This window comes from Coturnix japonica, chromosome 21, assembly GCF_054131305.1.
Source record: "Coturnix japonica strain WE chromosome 21, WE-NBRP24, whole genome shotgun sequence".
NCBI lineage: Eukaryota > Metazoa > Chordata > Aves > Galliformes > Phasianidae > Coturnix > Coturnix japonica.
In genome coordinates this window covers 78,352-97,855 of record NC_140683.1, presented here as the reverse complement: position 1 = coordinate 97,855, position 19,504 = coordinate 78,352, and positions in this window count along the sequence as shown.

Here is a 19,504-nt window from a genome sequence, read left to right as displayed (position 1 = left end):
TCCTGCCCCATAGATCTGACCCCCATCAGCCCCACAACAGCTCCTGCCCCATAGATCTAACCCACATCAGCCCCACAGCAGCTCCTGCCCCATAGATCTGACACACATCATATGTAAAGCAGCTGCTGCCCAATAGATATGACCCACAACAGCTCCTGCCCCATAGATCTAACCCACAGCAGCCCCACAGCAGCTCCTGCCCCATAGATCTGACGTACATCATCTCCACTGCAGCTCCTGCCCCATAGATCTGACCCAAATCTGCCCCACAGCAGATCCTGCCAAATAGATCTTAACCACAGCAGCTCCTGCCCCATAGATCTGACCCACATCAGCCCCACAGCAGCTCCTACACCATAGATCTGACCCACATCAGCCCCACAGCAGCTCCTGCCCCATAGCTCAGACCCACATCTGCACCACAGCAGCTCCTCCCCATAGATCTAACACCCATCAGCCTCACAGCAGCTCCTGCCCCATATATCAGCGCTACATCTGCCCCACAACAGCTCCTGCACCATAGATCTGACCCACATCTGCAACACAGCCGCTCCTGCTCCATAAATCTGACCAACATCAGGCCCACATCTGTTCCTGCCCCATAGATCAGACCCACATCAGCTTCACAGCAGCTCCTGCCCCATAGATCTGACCAACATATGCCCCACAGCAGCTCCTGCCCCATAGATCTGACCCACATCTGTCGCACAGCAGCTCCTGCCCCATAGATCAGACCCACATCAGACCCACAGCAGCTCCTGCCCCATAGATCTTTCCCACAGCAGCCCCACAGCAGCTCCTGCCCCATAGATCTGACCCACATATGTCGCACAGCAGCACCTGCCCCATAGATCTGACCCACATCTGTCGCACAGCAGCTCCTGCCCCATAGATCAGACCAACATCAGCCCCACAGTAGCTCCTGCCCCATAGATCTGACCCAAATCAGCCCCACAGTAGCTCCTGCCCCATAGATCTGACTCCCATCAGCCCCAAAACAGCTCCTGCCCCATAGATCTAACCCACATCAGCCCCACAGCAGCTCCTGCCCCATAGATCTGACACACATCATATGTAAAGCAGCTGCTGCCCAATAGATATGACCCACAGCAGCTCCTGCCCTATAGATATGACCCACATCAGCCCCACAGCAGCTCCTGCCCCATAGATCTGACCCACATGTTCCCAAGAGCTGCTCTGCCCCATTGCTTTGACCCACATCAGCCCATGAGCAGCTCCTGCCCCATAGATCTGACCCCCATCAGCCCCACTGCAGCTCCTGCCCCATAGATCTGACACACATCATATGTAAAGCAGCTGCTGCCCAATAGATATGACCCACAACAGCTCCTGCCCCATAGATCTATCCCACAGCAGCTCCACAGCAGCTCCTGCCCCATAGATCTGACCCACATCAGCCCCACAGCAGCTCCTACACCATAGATCTGACCCACATCTGCCACACTCCATCTCCTACCCCATAGATCTTACCCACTTCTGCCCCACAGCAGCTCCTGCCCCATAGATCTAACCCACATCAGCCCCACAGCAGCTCCTGCCCCATAGATCTGACACACATCATATGTAAAGCAGCTGCTGCCCAATAGATATGACCCACAGCAGCTTCAGCCCCAAGGATCTGACCCACATCAGCCCCACAGCAGCTCCTGCCCCATAGATCTGACCCACATCAGCCCCACAGCAGCACCTGCCCCATAGATCTGACCCACATCAGCCCCACAGTAGCTCCTGCCCCATAGATCTGACCCCCGTCAGCCCCACAGTGGCTCCTGCCCCATAGATCTGACCCCCATCAGCCCCACAACAGCTCCTGCCCCATAGATCTAACCCACATCAGCCCCACAGCAGCTCCTGCCCCATAGATCTGACACACATCATATGTAAAGAAGCTGCTGCCCAATAGATATGACCTACAACTCCTGCCCTATAGATCTGTCCCACATCAGCCCCACAGCAGCTCCTGCCCCATAGATCTGACGTACATCATCTCCACTGCAGCTCCTGCCCCATAGATCTGACCCAAATCTGCCCCACAGCAGATCCTGCCAAATAGATCTTAACCACAGCAGCTCCTGCCCCATAGATCTGACCCACATCAGCCCCACAGCAGCTCCTACACCATAGATCTGACCCACATCTGCCACACAGCAGCTCCTGCCCCATAGCTCTGACCCACATCTGCACCACAGCAGCTCCTCCCCATAGATCTAACACCCATCAGCCTCACAGCAGCTCCTGCCCCATAGATATGCCCTACCTCTGCCCCACAGCAGCTCCTGCACCATAGATCTGACCCACAACTGCAACACAGCAGCTCCTGCTCCATAAATCTGACCAACATCAGGCCCACATCTGTTCCTGCCCCATATATCTGACCCACAGCAGCTCCTGCCCCATAGATCTGACCCAAATCTGCCCCACAGCAGATCCTGCCAAATAGATCTTAACCACAGCAGCTCCTGCCCCATAGATCTGACCCACATATGCCCCACAGCAGCTCCTACACCATAGATCTGACCCACATCTGCCACACACCATCTCCTACCCCATAGATCTTAACCACTTCTGCCCCACAGCAGCTCCTGCCCCATAGCTCTGACCCACATCTTCACCACAGCAGCTCCTCCCCATAGATCTAACACACATCAGCCTCACAGCAGCTCCTGCCCCATAGATATGCCCTACCTCTGCCCCACAGCAGCTCCTGCACCATAGATCTGACCCACATCTGCAACACAGCAGCTCCTGCTCCATAAATCTGACCAACATCAGGCCCACATCTGTTCCTGCCCCATAGATCTGACCCACAGCAGCTCCTGCCCCATAGATCTGACCCACATCAGCCCCACAGCAGTTCCTGCCCCATAGACCTGACCCACATGTTCCCAACAGCAGCTCCTGCCCCATAGATCTGACCCACAGCATCTCCTGCCCCATAGATCTGACCCACATCAGCCCCACAGCAGCTCCTGCCCCATAGATCTGACCCACATGTGCCCCACAGCAGCTCCAAACTCATAGATCTGACCCACATCAGTCCAACAGCAGATTTTGCACCATAGATATGTCCCTCATCTGCCCCACAGCAACTCCTGCCCCATAGGTCTGACCCACATGTGCCCCACAGCAGCTCCTGCCATATAGATCTGACCCACATATGCCCCACAGCAGCTCCTGCCCCATAGATCTGACCCACATCAGCCACACAGCAGCTCCTGACTCATAAATCTGACCCACAGCAGCTCCTGCCCCATAGATCTGACCCAAATCTGACCCACAGCAGCTCTTGCCCCATAGATCTGACCCACATATTCCCCACAGCAGCTCCTGCCCCATAGATCAGACCCACATCAGCCCCACAGCAGTTCCTGCCCCATAGATCTTTACCACATCAGCCCCACAGCAGCTCCTGCCCCATAGATCTTTCCCACATCAGCCCCACAGCAGATCCTGCCCCATAGATCTGACCCACATATGTCGCACAGCAGCACCTGCCCCATAGATCTGACCCCAATCAGCCCCACAGTAGCTCCTGCCCCATAGATCTGACACACATCATATGTAAAGCAGCTGCTGCCCAATAGTTATGACCCACAGCAGCTTCAGCCCCAAGGATCTGACCCACATCAGCCCCACAGCAGCTCCTGCCCCATAGATCTGACCCACATCTGTCGCACAGCAGCTCCTGCCCCATAGATCTGACCCACATATGCCCCACAGCAGCTCCTGCCCCATAGATCTGACCCACATCTGTCGCACAGCAGCTCCTGCCCCATAGATCTGACCCACATCAGCCACACAGCAGCTCCTGACTCATAAATCTGACCCACACCAGCTCCTGCCCCATAGATCTGACCCAAATCTGACCCACAGCAGCTCCTGCCCCGTAGATCTGACCCACATTTTCCCCAATGCAGCACCTAACCCATAGATCTGACCCACATGTGCCCCACAGCTGCTCCTGCCCCATAGATCTGAACCACAGCAGTTCCTAACCCATAGATCAGACCCAAATCTTCCCTACATCAGCTCCTGCCCCATAGATCTTTCCCACATCAGCCACACAGCAGATCCTGCCCCATAGATCTGACCCACATATGTCGCACAGCAGCACCTGCCCCATAGATCTGACCCACATCTGTCGCACAGCAGCTCCTGCCCCATAAATCAGACCAACACCAGCCCCACAGTAGCTCCTGCCCCATAGATCTGACCCCCTTCAGCCTCACAGTAGCTCCTGCCCCATAGATCTGACCCACATCAGCCCCACAGCAGCTCCTGCCCCATAGATCTGACACACATCATATGTAAAGCAGCTGCTGCCCAATAGATATGACCCACAGCAGCTTCAGCCCCAAGGATCTGACCCACATCAGCCCCACAGCAGCTCCTGCCCCATAGATCTTTCCCACATCAGCCCCACAGCAGATCCTGCCCCATAGATCTGACCCACATCAGCCCCACGGAAGCACCTGCCCCATAGATCTGACCCACATATGTCGCACAGCAGCACCTGCCCCATAGATCTGACCCACATCTGTCGCACAGCAGCTCCTGCCCCATAGATCAGACCCACATCAGCCCCACAGTAGCTCCTGCCCCATAGATCTGACCCCCATCAGCCCCACAGTAGCTCCTGCCCCATAGATCTGACCCCCATCAGCCCCACAGCAGCTCCTGCCCCATAGATCTAACCCACATCAGCCCCACAGAAGCTCCTGCCCCATAGATCTGACCCACATCAGCCCCACAGCAGCTCCTGCCCCATAGATCTGACACACATCATATGTAAAGCAGCTGCTGCCCAATAGATATGACCCACAGCAGCTTCAGCCCCAAGGATCTGACCCACATCAGCCCCACAGCAGCTCCTGCCCCATAGATCTGACCCACATCAGCCCCACAGCAGCACCTGCCCCATAGATCTGACCCACATCAGCCCCACAGTAGCTCCTGCCCCATAGATCTGACCCCCATCAGCCCCACAGTAGCTCCTGCCCCATAGATCTGACCCCCATCAGCCCCACAACAGCTCCTGCCCCATAGATCTGACACACATCATATGTAAAGCAGCTGCTGCCCAATAGATATGACCCACAACAGCTCCTGCCCCATAGATCTAACCCACAGCAGCCCCACAGCAGCTCCTGCCCCATAGATCTGACGTACATCATCTCCACTGCAGCTCCTGCCCCATAGATCTGACCCAAATCTGCCCCACAGCAGATCCTGCCAAATAGATCTTAACCACAGCAGCTCCTGCCCCATAGATCTGACCCACATCAGCCCCACAGCAGCTCCTGCCCCATAGATCTGACCCACATCTGCCACACAGCACCTCCTGCCCCATAGCTCTGACCCACATCTGCACCACAGCAGCTCCTCCCCATAGATCTAACAACCATCAGCCTCACAGCAGCTCCTGCCCAATAGATAAGCCTTACATCTGCCCCACAGCAGCTCCTTAACCATAGATCTGACCCACATCTGCAACACAGCAGCTCCTGCTCCATAAATCTGACCAACATCAGGCCCACATCTGTTCCTGCCCCATAGATCTGACCCACAGCAGCTCCTGCCCCATAGATCTGACCCACATCAGCCCCACAGCAGTTCCTGCACCAGAGACCTCACCCACATGTTCCCAACAGCAGCTCCTGCCCCATAGATCTGACCCACAGCATCTCCTGCCCCATAGATCTGACCCACATCAGCCCCACAGCAGCTCCTGCCCCATAGATCTGACCCACATCAGACCCACAGCATCTCCTGCCCTATAGATCTGACCCAAATCAGCCCCGCAGCAGCTCCTGGCCCATAGATCTGACCCACATGTGCCCCACAGCAGCTCCAAACTCATAGATCTGACCCACATCAGTCCAACAGCAGATTTTGCACCATAGATATGTCCCTCATCTGCCCCACAGCAACTCCTGCCCCCTAGATCTGACCTACATCATCCCCTCTGCAGCTTCTGCCCCAGAGGTCTGACCCACATGTGCCCCACAGCAGCTCCTGCCATATAGATCTGACCCACATATGCCCCACAGCAGCTCCTGACTCATAAATCTGACCCACAGCAGCTCCTGCCCCATAGATCTGACCCACATCAGCCACACAGCAGCTCCTGACTCATAAATCTGACCCACAGCAGCTCCTGCCCCATAGATCTGACCCAAATCTGACCCACAGCAGCTCTTGCCCCATAGATCTGACCCACATATTCCCCACAGCAGCTCCTGCCCCATAGATCAGACCCACATCACCCCCACAGCAGTTCCTGCCCCATAGATCTTTACCACATCAGCCCCACAACAGCTCCTGCCCCATAGATCTGACCCCCATCAGCCCCACAGTAGCTCCTGCCCCATAGATCTGACACAGATCATATGTAAAGCAGCTGCTGCCCAATAGTTATGACCCACAGCAGCTTCAGCCCCAAGGATCTGACCCTCATCAGCCCCACAGCAGCTCCTGCCCCATAGATCTGACCCACATCAGCCCCACAGCAGCTCCTGCCCCATAGATCCTTCCCACATCAGCCCCACAGTAGCTCCTGCCCCATAGATCTGACCCCCATCAGCCCCACTGCAGCTCCTGCCCCATAGATCTGACACACATCATATGTAAAGCAGCTGCTGCCCAATAGATATGACCCACAGCAGCTTCAGCCCCAAGGATCAGACCCACATCAGTCCCACGGCAGCTCCTGCCCCATAGATCAGACCCACATCAGCCCCACAGCAGCTCCTGCCCCATAGATCTTTCCCACATCAGCCCCACAGCAGATCCTGCCCCATAGATCTGACCCACATATGTCGCACAGCAGCACCTGCCCCATAGATCTGACCCACATCTGTCGCACAGCAACTCCTGCCCCATAGATCTAACCCACATCATCCCCACAGCAGCTCCTGCCCCATAGATCTGACACACATCATATGTAAAGCAGCTGCTGCCCAATAGATATGACCCACAGCAGCTTCAGCCCCAAGGATCTGACCCACATCAGCCCCACAGCAGCTCCTGCCCCATAGATCTGACCCACATATTCCCCACAGCAGCTCCTGCCCCATAGATCTGACCCACATCTGTCGCACAGCAGCTCCTGCCCCATAGATCAGACCCACATCAGCCCCACAGCAGCTCCTGCCCCATAGATCTTTCCCACATCAGCCCCACAGCAGATCCTGCCAAATAGATCTGAGCCACATATGTCGCACAGCAGCACCTGCCCCATAGATCTGACCCACATCTGTCGCACAGCAGCTCCTGCCCCATAGATTAGACCCACATCAGCCCCACAACAGCTCCTGCCCCATAGATCTTTCCCACATCTGCCCCACAGCAGATCCTGCCCCATAGATCTGACCCACATATGTTGCACAGCAGCACCTGCACCATAGATCTGACCCACATCTGTCGCACAGCAGCTCCTGCCCCATAGATCTTTCCCACATCAGCCCCACAGCAGATCCTGCCCCATAGATCTGACCCTCATATGTCGCACAGCAGCACCTGCCCCATAGATCTGACCCACATCTGTCGCACAGCAGCTCCTGCCCCATAGATCAGACCAACTTCAGCCCCACAGTAGCTCCTGCCCCATAGATCTGACCCCCATCAGCCCCACAGTAGCTCCTGCCCCATAGATCTGACCCCCATCAGCCCCACAACAGGTCCTGCCCCATAGATCAGAACCACATAAGCCCCACAGCAGCTCCTGCCCCATAGATCTGACCCACATCACCCCACAGCAGCTCCTGCCTCACAGATCTGACCCACATGTTCCCAAGAGCAGCTCTGCCTCATTGATTTGACCCACATCAGCCCCACAGTAGCTCCTGCCCCATACATCTGACCCCCATCAGCCCCACTGCAGCTCCTGCCCCATAGATCTGACACACATCATATGTAAAGCAGCTGTTGCCCAATAGATATGACCCACAGCAGCTTCAGCCCCAAGGATCTGACCCACATCAGCCCCACAGCAGCTCCTGCCCCATAGATCTGACCCACATATGCCCCACAGCAGCTCCTGTTCTATAGATCTGAACCACATCTGTCGCACAGCAGCTCCTGCCCCATAGATCAGACCCACATCAGCCCCACAGCAGCTCCTGCCCCATAGATCTTTAACACATCAGCCCCACAACAGCTCCTGCCCCATAGATCTGACCCCCATCAGCCCCACAGTAGCTCCTGCCCCATAGATCTGACACAGATCATATGTAAAGCAGCTGCTGCCCAATAGTTATGACCCACAGCAGCTTCAGCCCCAAGGATCTGACCCTCATCAGCCCCACAGCAGCTCCTGCCCCATAGATCTGACCCACATCAGCCCCACAGCAGCTCCTGCCCCATAGATCCTTCCCACATCAGCCCCACAGTAGCTCCTGCCCCATAGATCTGACCCCCATCAGCCCCACTGCAGCTCCTGCCCCATAGATCTGACACACATCATATGTAAAGCAGCTGCTGCCCAATAGATATGACCCACAGCAGCTTCAGCCCCAAGGATCAGACCCACATCAGTCCCACGGCAGCTCCTGCCCCATAGATCAGACCCACATCAGCCCCACAGCAGCTCCTGCCCCATAGATCTTTCCCACATCAGCCCCACAGCAGATCCTGCCCCATAGATCTGACCCACATATGTCGCACAGCAGCACCTGCCCCATAGATCTGACCCACATCTGTCGCACAGCAACTCCTGCCCCATAGATCTAACCCACATCATCCCCACAGCAGCTCCTGCCCCATAGATCTGACACACATCATATGTAAAGCAGCTGCTGCCCAATAGATATGACCCACAGCAGCTTCAGCCCCAAGGATCTGACCCACATCAGCCCCACAGCAGCTCCTGCCCCATAGATCTGACCCACATATTCCCCACAGCAGCTCCTGCCCCATAGATCTGACCCACATCTGTCGCACAGCAGCTCCTGCCCCATAGATCAGACCCACATCAGCCCCACAGCAGCTCCTGCCCCATAGATCTTTCCCACATCAGCCCCACAGCAGATCCTGCCAAATAGATCTGAGCCACATATGTCGCACAGCAGCACCTGCCCCATAGATCTGACCCACATCTGTCGCACAGCAGCTCCTGCCCCATAGATTAGACCCACATCAGCCCCACAACAGCTCCTGCCCCATAGATCTTTCCCACATCTGCCCCACAGCAGATCCTGCCCCATAGATCTGACCCACATATGTTGCACAGCAGCACCTGCACCATAGATCTGACCCACATCTGTCGCACAGCAGCTCCTGCCCCATAGATCTTTCCCACATCAGCCCCACAGCAGATCCTGCCCCATAGATCTGACCCTCATATGTCGCACAGCAGCACCTGCCCCATAGATCTGACCCACATCTGTCGCACAGCAGCTCCTGCCCCATAGATCAGACCAACTTCAGCCCCACAGTAGCTCCTGCCCCATAGATCTGACCCCCATCAGCCCCACAGTAGCTCCTGCCCCATAGATCTGACCCCCATCAGCCCCACAACAGGTCCTGCCCCATAGATCAGAACCACATAAGCCCCACAGCAGCTCCTGCCCCATAGATCTGACCCACATCACCCCACAGCAGCTCCTGCCTCACAGATCTGACCCACATGTTCCCAAGAGCAGCTCTGCCTCATTGATTTGACCCACATCAGCCCCACAGTAGCTCCTGCCCCATACATCTGACCCCCATCAGCCCCACTGCAGCTCCTGCCCCATAGATCTGACACACATCATATGTAAAGCAGCTGTTGCCCAATAGATATGACCCACAGCAGCTTCAGCCCCAAGGATCTGACCCACATCAGCCCCACAGCAGCTCCTGCCCCATAGATCTGACCCACATATGCCCCACAGCAGCTCCTGTTCTATAGATCTGAACCACATCTGTCGCACAGCAGCTCCTGCCCCATAGATCAGACCCACATCAGCCCCACAGCAGCTCCTGCCCCATAGATCTTTACCACATCAGCCCCACAACAGTTCCTGCCCCATAGATCTGACCCCCATCAGCCCCACAGTAGCTCCTGCCCCATAGATCTGACACAGATCATATGTAAAGCAGCTGCTGCCCAATAGTTATGACCCACAGCAGCTTCAGCCCCAAGGATCTGACCCTCATCAGCCCCACAGCAGCTCCTGCCCCATAGATCTGACCCACATCAGCCCCACAGCAGCTCCTGCCCCATAGATCCTTCCCACATCAGCCCCACAGTAGCTCCTGCCCCATAGATCTGACCCCCATCAGCCCCACTGCAGCTCCTGCCCCATAGATCTGACACACATCATATGTAAAGCAGCTGCTGCCCAATAGATATGACCCACAGCAGCTTCAGCCCCAAGGATCAGACCCACATCAGTCCCACAGCAGCTCCTGCCCCATAGATCAGACCCACATCAGCCCCACAGCAGCTCCTGCCCCATAGATCTTTCCCACATCAGCCCCACAGCAGATCCTGCCCCATAGATCTGACCCACATATGTCGCACAGCAGCACCTGCCCCATAGATCTGACCCACATCTGTCGCACAGCAACTCCTGCCCCATAGATCTAACCCACATCATCCCCACAGCAGCTCCTGCCCCATAGATCTGACACACATCATATGTAAAGCAGCTGCTGCCCAATAGATATGACCCACAGCAGCTTCAGCCCCAAGGATCTGACCCACATCAGCCCCACAGCAGCTCCTGCCCCATAGATCTGACCCACATATTCCCCACAGCAGCTCCTGCCCCATAGATCTGACCCACATCTGTCGCACAGCAGCTCCTGCCCCATAGATCAGACCCACATCAGCCCCACAGCAGCTCCTGCCCCATAGATCTTTCCCACATCAGCCCCACAGCAGATCCTGCCAAATAGATCTGAGCCACATATGTCGCACAGCAGCACCTGCCCCATAGATCTGACCCACATCTGTCGCACAGCAGCTCCTGCCCCATAGATTAGACCCACATCAGCCCCACAACAGCTCCTGCCCCATAGATCTTTCCCACATCTGCCCCACAGCAGATCCTGCCCCATAGATCTGACCCACATATGTTGCACAGCAGCACCTGCACCATAGATCTGACCCACATCTGTCGCACAGCAGCTCCTGCCCCATAGATCTTTCCCACATCAGCCCCACAGCAGATCCTGCCCCATAGATCTGACCCTCATATGTCGCACAGCAGCACCTGCCCCATAGATCTGACCCACATCTGTCGCACAGCAGCTCCTGCCCCATAGATCAGACCAACTTCAGCCCCACAGTAGCTCCTGCCCCATAGATCTGACCCCCATCAGCCCCACAGTAGCTCCTGCCCCATAGATCTGACCCCCATCAGCCCCACAACAGGTCCTGCCCCATAGATCAGAACCACATAAGCCCCACAGCAGCTCCTGCCCCATAGATCTGACCCACATCACCCCACAGCAGCTCCTGCCTCACAGATCTGACCCACATGTTCCCAAGAGCAGCTCTGCCTCATTGATTTGACCCACATCAGCCCCACAGTAGCTCCTGCCCCATACATCTGACCCCCATCAGCCCCACTGCAGCTCCTGCCCCATAGATCTGACACACATCATATGTAAAGCAGCTGTTGCCCAATAGATATGACCCACAGCAGCTTCAGCCCCAAGGATCTGACCCACATCAGCCCCACAGCAGCTCCTGCCCCATAGATCTGACCCACATATGCCCCACAGCAGCTCCTGTTCTATAGATCTGAACCACATCTGTCGCACAGCAGCTCCTGCCCCATAGATCAGACCCACATCAGCCCCACAGCAGCTCCTGCCCCATAGATCTTTCCCACATCAGCCCCACAGCAGCACCTGCCCCATAGATCTGACCCACATCTGTCGCACAGCAGTTCCTGCCCCATAGATCTAACCCACATCAGCCCCACAGCAGCTCCTGCCCCATAGATCTGACACACATCATATGTAAAGCAGCTGCTGCCCAATAGATATGACCCACAGCAGCTTCAGCCCCAAGGATCTGACCCACATCAGCCCCACAGCAGCTCCTGCCCCATAGATCTGACCCACATCAGCCCCACAGCAGCTCCTGCCCCATAGATCTGACCCACATCTGTCGCACAGCAGCTCCTGCCCCATAGATTAGACCCACATCAGCCCCACAGCAGCTCCTGCCCCATAGATCTTTCCCACATCAGCCCCACAGCAGATCCTGCCCCATAGATCTGACCCACATATGTTGCACAGCAGCACCTGCCCCATAGATCTGACCCACATCTGTCGCACAGCAGCACCTGCCCCATAGATCTGACCCACATATGTCGCACAGCAGCACCTGCCCCATAGATCTGACCCACATCTGTCGCACAGCAGCTCCTGCCCCATAGATCAGACCAACATCAGCCCCACAGTAGCTCCTGCCCCATAGATCTGACCCCCATCAGCCCCACAGTAGCTCCTGCCCCATAGATCTGACACACATCATATGTAAAGCAGCTGCTGCCCAATAGATATGACCCACAGCAGCTTCAGCCCCAAGGATCTGACCCACATCAGCCCCACAGCAGCTCCTGCCCCATAGATCGGACCCACATCAGCACCACAGCAGCTCCTGCCCCATAGATCTGACGTACATCATCTCCACTGCAGCTCCTGCCCCATAGATCTGACCCACATATGTCTCACAGCAGCTCCTGCCCTATAGATCAGACCAACATCAGCCCCACAGCAGCTCCTGCCCCATAGATCTGACCCCCAGCAGCCCCACAGTAGCTCTTGCCCCTCAGATCTGACACCCATCAGCCCCACAACAGCTCCTGCCCCATAGATCTAACCCACATCAGCACCACAGCAGCTCCTGCCCCATAGATCTGACACACATCATATGTAAAGCAGCTGCTGCCCAAAAGATATGACCCACAGCAGCTCCTGCCCTATAGATCTGACCCACATCAGCCCCTCAGCAGCTCCTGCCCCATAGATCTTTCCCACATCAGCCCCACAGCAGATCCTGCCCAATAGATCTGACCCACATATGTCGCACAGCAGCACCTGCCCCATAGATCTAACCCGCATCTGTCGCACAGCAGCTCCTGCCCCATAGATCAGACCAACATTAGCCCCGCAGTAGCTCCTGCCCCATAGATCTGACCCCCAGCAGCCCCACAGTAGCTCCTGCCCCATAGATCTGACCCCCATCAGCCCCACAACAGCTCCTGCCCCATAGATCTAACCCACATCAGCCCCACAGCAGCTCCTGCCCCATAGATCTGACACACATCATATGTAAAGCAGCTGCTGCCCAATAGATATGACCCACAGCATCTTCTGCCCTATAGATCTGACCCACATCAGCCCCACAGCAGCTCCTGCCTCATAGATCTCACCCACATGTTCCCAAGAGCAGCTCTGCCCCATTGATTTGACCCACATCAGCCCCACAGTAGCTCCTGCCCCATAGATCTGACTCACATCTGTAGCACAGCAGCTCCTGCCCCATAGATCAGACCCACATCAGCCCCACAGCAGCTCCTGCCCCATAGATCTTTCCCACATCAGCCCCACAGCAGATCCTGCCACATAGATCTGACCCACATATGTCGCACAGCAGCTCCTGCCCCATAGGTCTGACCCACATCTGTCGCACAGCAGCTCCTGCCCCATAGATCTAACCCACATCAACCCCACAGCAGCTCCTGCCCCATAGATCTGACCCACATCTGTCGCACAGCAGCTCCTGCCCCATAGATCAGACCCACATCAGCCCCACAGCAGCTCCTGCCCCATAGATCTGACCCACATATGTCGCACAGAAGCACCTGCCCCATAGATCTGACCCACCTCTGTCGCACAGCAGCTCCTGCCCTATAGATCAGACCAACATCAGCCCCACAGTAGCTCCTGCCCCATAGATCTGAACACCAGCAGCCCCACAGTAGCTCCTGCCCCTTAGATCTGACCCCCATCAGCCCCACAACAGCTCCTGCCCCATAGATCTAACCCACATCAGCCCCACAGCAGCTCCTGCCCCATAGATCTGACACACATCATATGTAAAGCAGCTGCTGCCCAATAGATATGACCCACAGCAGCTCCTGCCCTATAGATCTGACCCACATCAGCCCCACAGCAGCTCCTGCCTCATAAATCTGACCCACATGTTCCCAAGAGCAGCTCTGCCCCATTGATTTGACCCGCATCAGCCCCACAGCAGCTCCTGCCCCATAGATCTGACCCCCATCAGCCCCACTGCCGCTCCTGCCCCATAGATCTGACACACATCATATGTAAAGCAGCTGCTGCCCAATAGATATGACCCACAACAGCTCCTGCCCCATAGATCTAACCCACAGCAGCCCCACAGCAGCTCCTGCCCCATAGATCTTTCCCACATCAGCCCCACAGCAGATCCTCCCCCATAGATCTGACCCAAATCTGCCCCACAGCAGATCCTGCCAAATAGATCTTAACCACAGCAGCTCCTGCCCCATAGATCTGACCCACATCAGCCCCACAGCAGCTCCTGCCCCATAGATCTTTCCCACATCAGCCCCACAGCAGATCCTCCCCCATAGATCTGACCCACATCAGCCCCACAGCAGCTCCTGCCCCATAGATCTTTCCCACATCAGCCCCACAGCAGATCCTGCCCCATAGATCTGACCCACATATGTCGCACAGCAGCACCTGCCCCATAGATCTGACCCGCATCTGTCGCACAGCAGCTCCTGCCCCATAGATCTGACCCACATCAGCCCCACAGCAGCTCCTGCCCCATAGATCTGACCCCCATCAGCCCCACAACAGCTCCTGCCCCATAGATCTAACCCACATCAGCCCCACAGCAGCTCCTGCCCCGTAGATCTGACACACATCATATGTAAAGCAGCTGCTGTCCAATAGATATGACCCACAGCATCTCCTGCCCTATAGATCTGACCCACATCAGCCCCACAGCAGCTCCTGCCTCATAGATCTGATCCACATGTTCCCAAGAGTAGCTCTGCCCCATTGATTTGACCCACATCAGCCCCACAGTAGCTCCTGCCCCATAGATCTGACCCCCATCAGCCCCACTGCAGCTCCTGCCCCATAGATCTGACACACATCATATGTAAAGCAGCTGCTGCCCAATAGATATGACCCACAGCAGCTCCTGCCTTATAAGTCTGACCCACATCAGCCCCACAGCAGCTCCTGCCCCATCGATCTGACCCACATCTGTCGCACAGCAGCTCCTGCCCCATAGATCAGACCCACATCAGCCCCACAGCTGCACCTGCCCCATAGATCTGACCCCCATCAGCCCCACAGTAGCTCCTGCCCCATAGATCTAACCCACAGCAGCCCCACAACAGCTCCTGCCCCATAGATCTAACCCACATCAGCCCCACAGCAGCTCCTGCGCCGTAGATCTGACACACATCATATGTAAAGCAGCTGCTGTCCAATAGATATGACCCACAGCATCTCCTGCCCTATAGATCTGACCCACATCAGCCCCACAGCAGCTCCTGCCTCATAGATCTGATCCACATGTTCCCAAGAGTAGCTCTGCCCCATTGATTTGACCCACATCAGCCCCACAGTAGCTCCTGCCCCATAGATCTGACCCCCATCAGCCCCACTGCAGCTCCTGCCCCATAGATCTGACACACATCATATGTAAAGCAGCTGCTGCCCAATAGATATGACCCACAACAGCTCCTGCCCCATAGATCTAACCCACAGCAGCCCCACAGCAGCTCCTGCCCCATAGATCTGACGTACATCATCTCCACTGCAGCTCCTGCCTCATAGATCTGACCCAAATCTGCCCCACAGCAGCTCCAAACTCATAGATATGACCCACATCAGTCCACCGCGGTTTTGCCCTTTTGTCTGCGTGTTTGTTTGTTCGTCCGTTCGTTCGTACTTTGGTCCGTTCGATTGTTTGTCCGTGCCCCCACGCGCCCTCTCGGTTTTATTATTTTCCGTTTGTTTGTTTGTTTGTTTGTTTGTTTGTTTTTCTCGTGGGTTCTTCTTTACTTTCCCCTTTTTTAGATTTTGAAAAAGCCGCCCCGCACCCCCCGCCTCCCCGGCTCTGCAGGAAGAGCGTGGGCGCGTGCGCGGTCCCCGCCCACCAAGGTCCGTTCGGGCCGGATATCCGGACTGCGGGCAGGCCGCGTGGCGAGGGATGGCGAAAGAGCGGCGGGAAGATGGCAGCGGCGAGAGGTGGGCCGGCGGGAGGCGGCCGCGTCCCCCGCGGGGTTCGCGCCTAGCCTCTCTCCCAGCCGGCAGATGAGGTGGAACGGTACGTGGGATTTTCGGTGGGAGGAGGAGGTGGTGGCGGTGGTGGCGGTGGTGGCAGAGGGGCTCGGGGGTGGCGAGGCATTTTGGCGGGCTCCGGTCGCCGAGTCGAGCCGCCATTGGGCCGAGCCGTCAGGAGCACCCCGGCGGAAAAAGGAAAGAAAAGAAAAAAACCAAACGGGCCAATCGGGTCCAAACAAATAACCGAGCGAGTGACCGACCAAACAAAAAAAAAACAAAAACAAAAACAAAGACAAACAAACAAATAAAAAAACACGGTCGCGGGCCGGTCGGGCGAGATGCGTCCGGGAGAGGGCGGGTTTTGGGCGAGGGCCGGGGTGGGGGCAGGCGGAGGCGGGCCGCCGTCAGGTACGGGTCGGGTTCCCGCTCGTGCGGTGTGGATTGGGGGGTGGGGAAGGTGGAAGACGGACGCGGGGCCGGGAAGATCAGGCGCCGGCAGCCAGGTCTACCCGCATACCCGCAACCCCGCTGCGGACCCCCGGCCACGCAAGCGACCCCCTTCTTCGTGACAGAGGCCGTGCCGGTCCAGGCCGGGCCAGGCCTACTCACGCGCGGGCGACGAGGAGAAAGAGAAGAAGGGAAGGGAAGGGAAGGGAAGGGAAGGGAAGGGAAGGGAAGGGAAGGGAAGGGAAGGGAAGGGAAGGGAAGGGAAGGGAAGGGAAGGGAAGGGAAGGGAAGGGAAGGGAAGGGAAGGGAAGGGAAGGGAAGGGAAGGGAAGGGAAGGGAAGGGAAGGGAAGGGAAGGGAAGGGAAGGGAAGGGAAGGGAAGGGAAGGGAAGGGAAGGGAAGGGAAGGGAAGGGAAGGGAAGGGAAGGCAGACGTCAAAGAAAAGTAGAAGAGAAGAAGGTGTGAAAAAGTACAGATAGATCGTAAAATGTCGCGGTAAAATAAAATAAAATAAAATAAAAGTAATAAAAAGATGGGGGTGGGTCAAGGGCGGAAGCGGTCGGGTCGGGTCGGGTCAGGTCGGGTCGGGTCGGGTCGGGTCGGGGGGCGGCTGGCTGTTCGTCGTACGCTTATCGCTTGACACAGCTGCGTGACGCGCGGCTACGGCCGACACGTCTACCCGCGGCACGGACGGGAAACTGCACCCGCCGATCGAGCGGGTGGATGGTCGCCCAGGTCTACCCCGCGCCGCCACGAAGCGGGAAGGTGGATGCATGGATGGATGGATGGATGGGGAAAAACCGGGCGAAAGGGGGCCTGGCACGCGCCCGCGCGCGACCAGCCGCACACCCCCTTTTCCACACGCCGGCGCACGGAACCCCCCAAACGGAGGACGGAAGCAACGCAGCGAGCGCCGGGTCTCCCAGCGGGTGCTGGGAGGTTGCACCAGGTAAAAGACCAAGAGGTATTAATTGTCACCAGAGTGGTTCACAGACGGCAGTACCGCACCAATAGGGACTCATTGCTCCCCATTCACAAGCTAATTCGCCAATTAGAGAATCAGGGAGTGATTAGCAAAACTCACTCGCCTTTTAACAGCCCCATTTGGCCAGTGTGTAAAACCAGTGGGGAATGGAGGCTGACGGTGGATTACCATGGCCTGAATGAAGTCACACCTCCATTAAGTGCTGCTGTACCAGACATGCTAGAACTCCAGTATGAACTGGAGTCAAAAGAAGCTAGGTGGTATGCCACCATTGACATTGCTAATGCCTTCTTTTCCATCCCATTGGCTGCAAAATGTAGGCCACAGTTTGCTTTTACCTGGAGAGGTATTCAGTACACCTGGAACCGTTTACCTCAAGGGTGGAAGCACAGCCCAACAATTTGCCATGGATTGATCCAAGCTGTTTTGGAACAGGGTGATGCTCCTGAGCACTTGCAGTATAATGATGATATTGTAGTGTGGGGCCATACAGCAGCAGAGGTTTTCAAGAAAGGGAAACAGATAATCCAAATTCTTTTGAAAGCTGGTTTTGCCATTAAGCGCAGCAAGGTGAAGGGGCCTGCCCAGGAAATCCAGTTCTTAGGTATAAAATGGCAAGATGGACGTCGTCACATCCCAGCAGATGTGATTGACAAAATCACTGCTATGTCTCCGCCCACCGACAAGACAGAGACCCAATCTTTTCTGGGAGTAGTGGGCTTTTGGAGAATGCATGTCCCAAACTACAGCCACATAGTGAGCCCCCTCTATCAGGTAACACAGAAGAAGAATAATTTCTCATGGGGTCCTGAGCAGCAGCAGGCTTTTGAGCAGATAAAACAAGAAATAGCCCGTGGCGTGGCCTTGGGGCCAGTACGGACGGGGCAGGATGTGAGGATCTGAGGCCGACCGCTAGGATTTTGGAGTCAAGCATATAAAGGGTCTGAGGAGCGCTACACTCCGACTAAGAAGGAGATCTTAGCCGTGTATGAGGGGGTTCGGGCTGCTTCTGAAGTAGTTGGGACAGAGGTTCAGCTTCTTCTAGCACCTCGCTTGCCAGTAATAAATTGGATGTTTAAAGGACAGGTTCCCTCCACCCATCATGCTACTGATGCCACTTGGAGTAAGTGGATTTCATTAATTACACAACGAGCTTGAATGGGAAAACTCAGCCGTCCTGGAATTCTAGAAGTGATCATGGACTGGCATGAGAGTAAAAAAATTGAAACACCACCTACAGAAGAGGTATCACGTGCTAAAGAGGCACCACCATACAATGAGCTACCAGAAAACGAAAAGTAATTTGCCCTATTCACAGACGGATCATGTCGTATTGTAGGGAAGCATCGCAGATGGAAAGCTGCTGTATGGAGCCCCACACAACAAGTTGCAGAGGCCACTGAAGGTAAAGGAGAATCAAGTCAAATTTGCAGAGGTAAAGGCTGTTCAGCTGGCTTTAGATGTGGCTGAACGGGAGAGGTGGCCAATGCTTCATATCTTTATACTGATTCATGGATGGTGGCAAATGCCTTATGGGGGTGACTGCAACAGTGGAACCATCCTCTGCTACCAAATCTGTCACGGTTTGAACGAAAAATCCACCTGCGTCCGTGACAAGGGCCGTGGGCCCCTGAAGGGCCCTCAGCCGAAAAGAAAAAGTTAATTAAGAAAACAGCGGCAACGATGTAAGGAGGCACACTTATTTACTAAATACTATATCGAAATACAGGATAACACAATAGAATACAATATAATTGAAAATTGAGCTAATGAATCAAGCAAAATAGGAGAGAGAATGAGTCCCGTAACCGAGAGG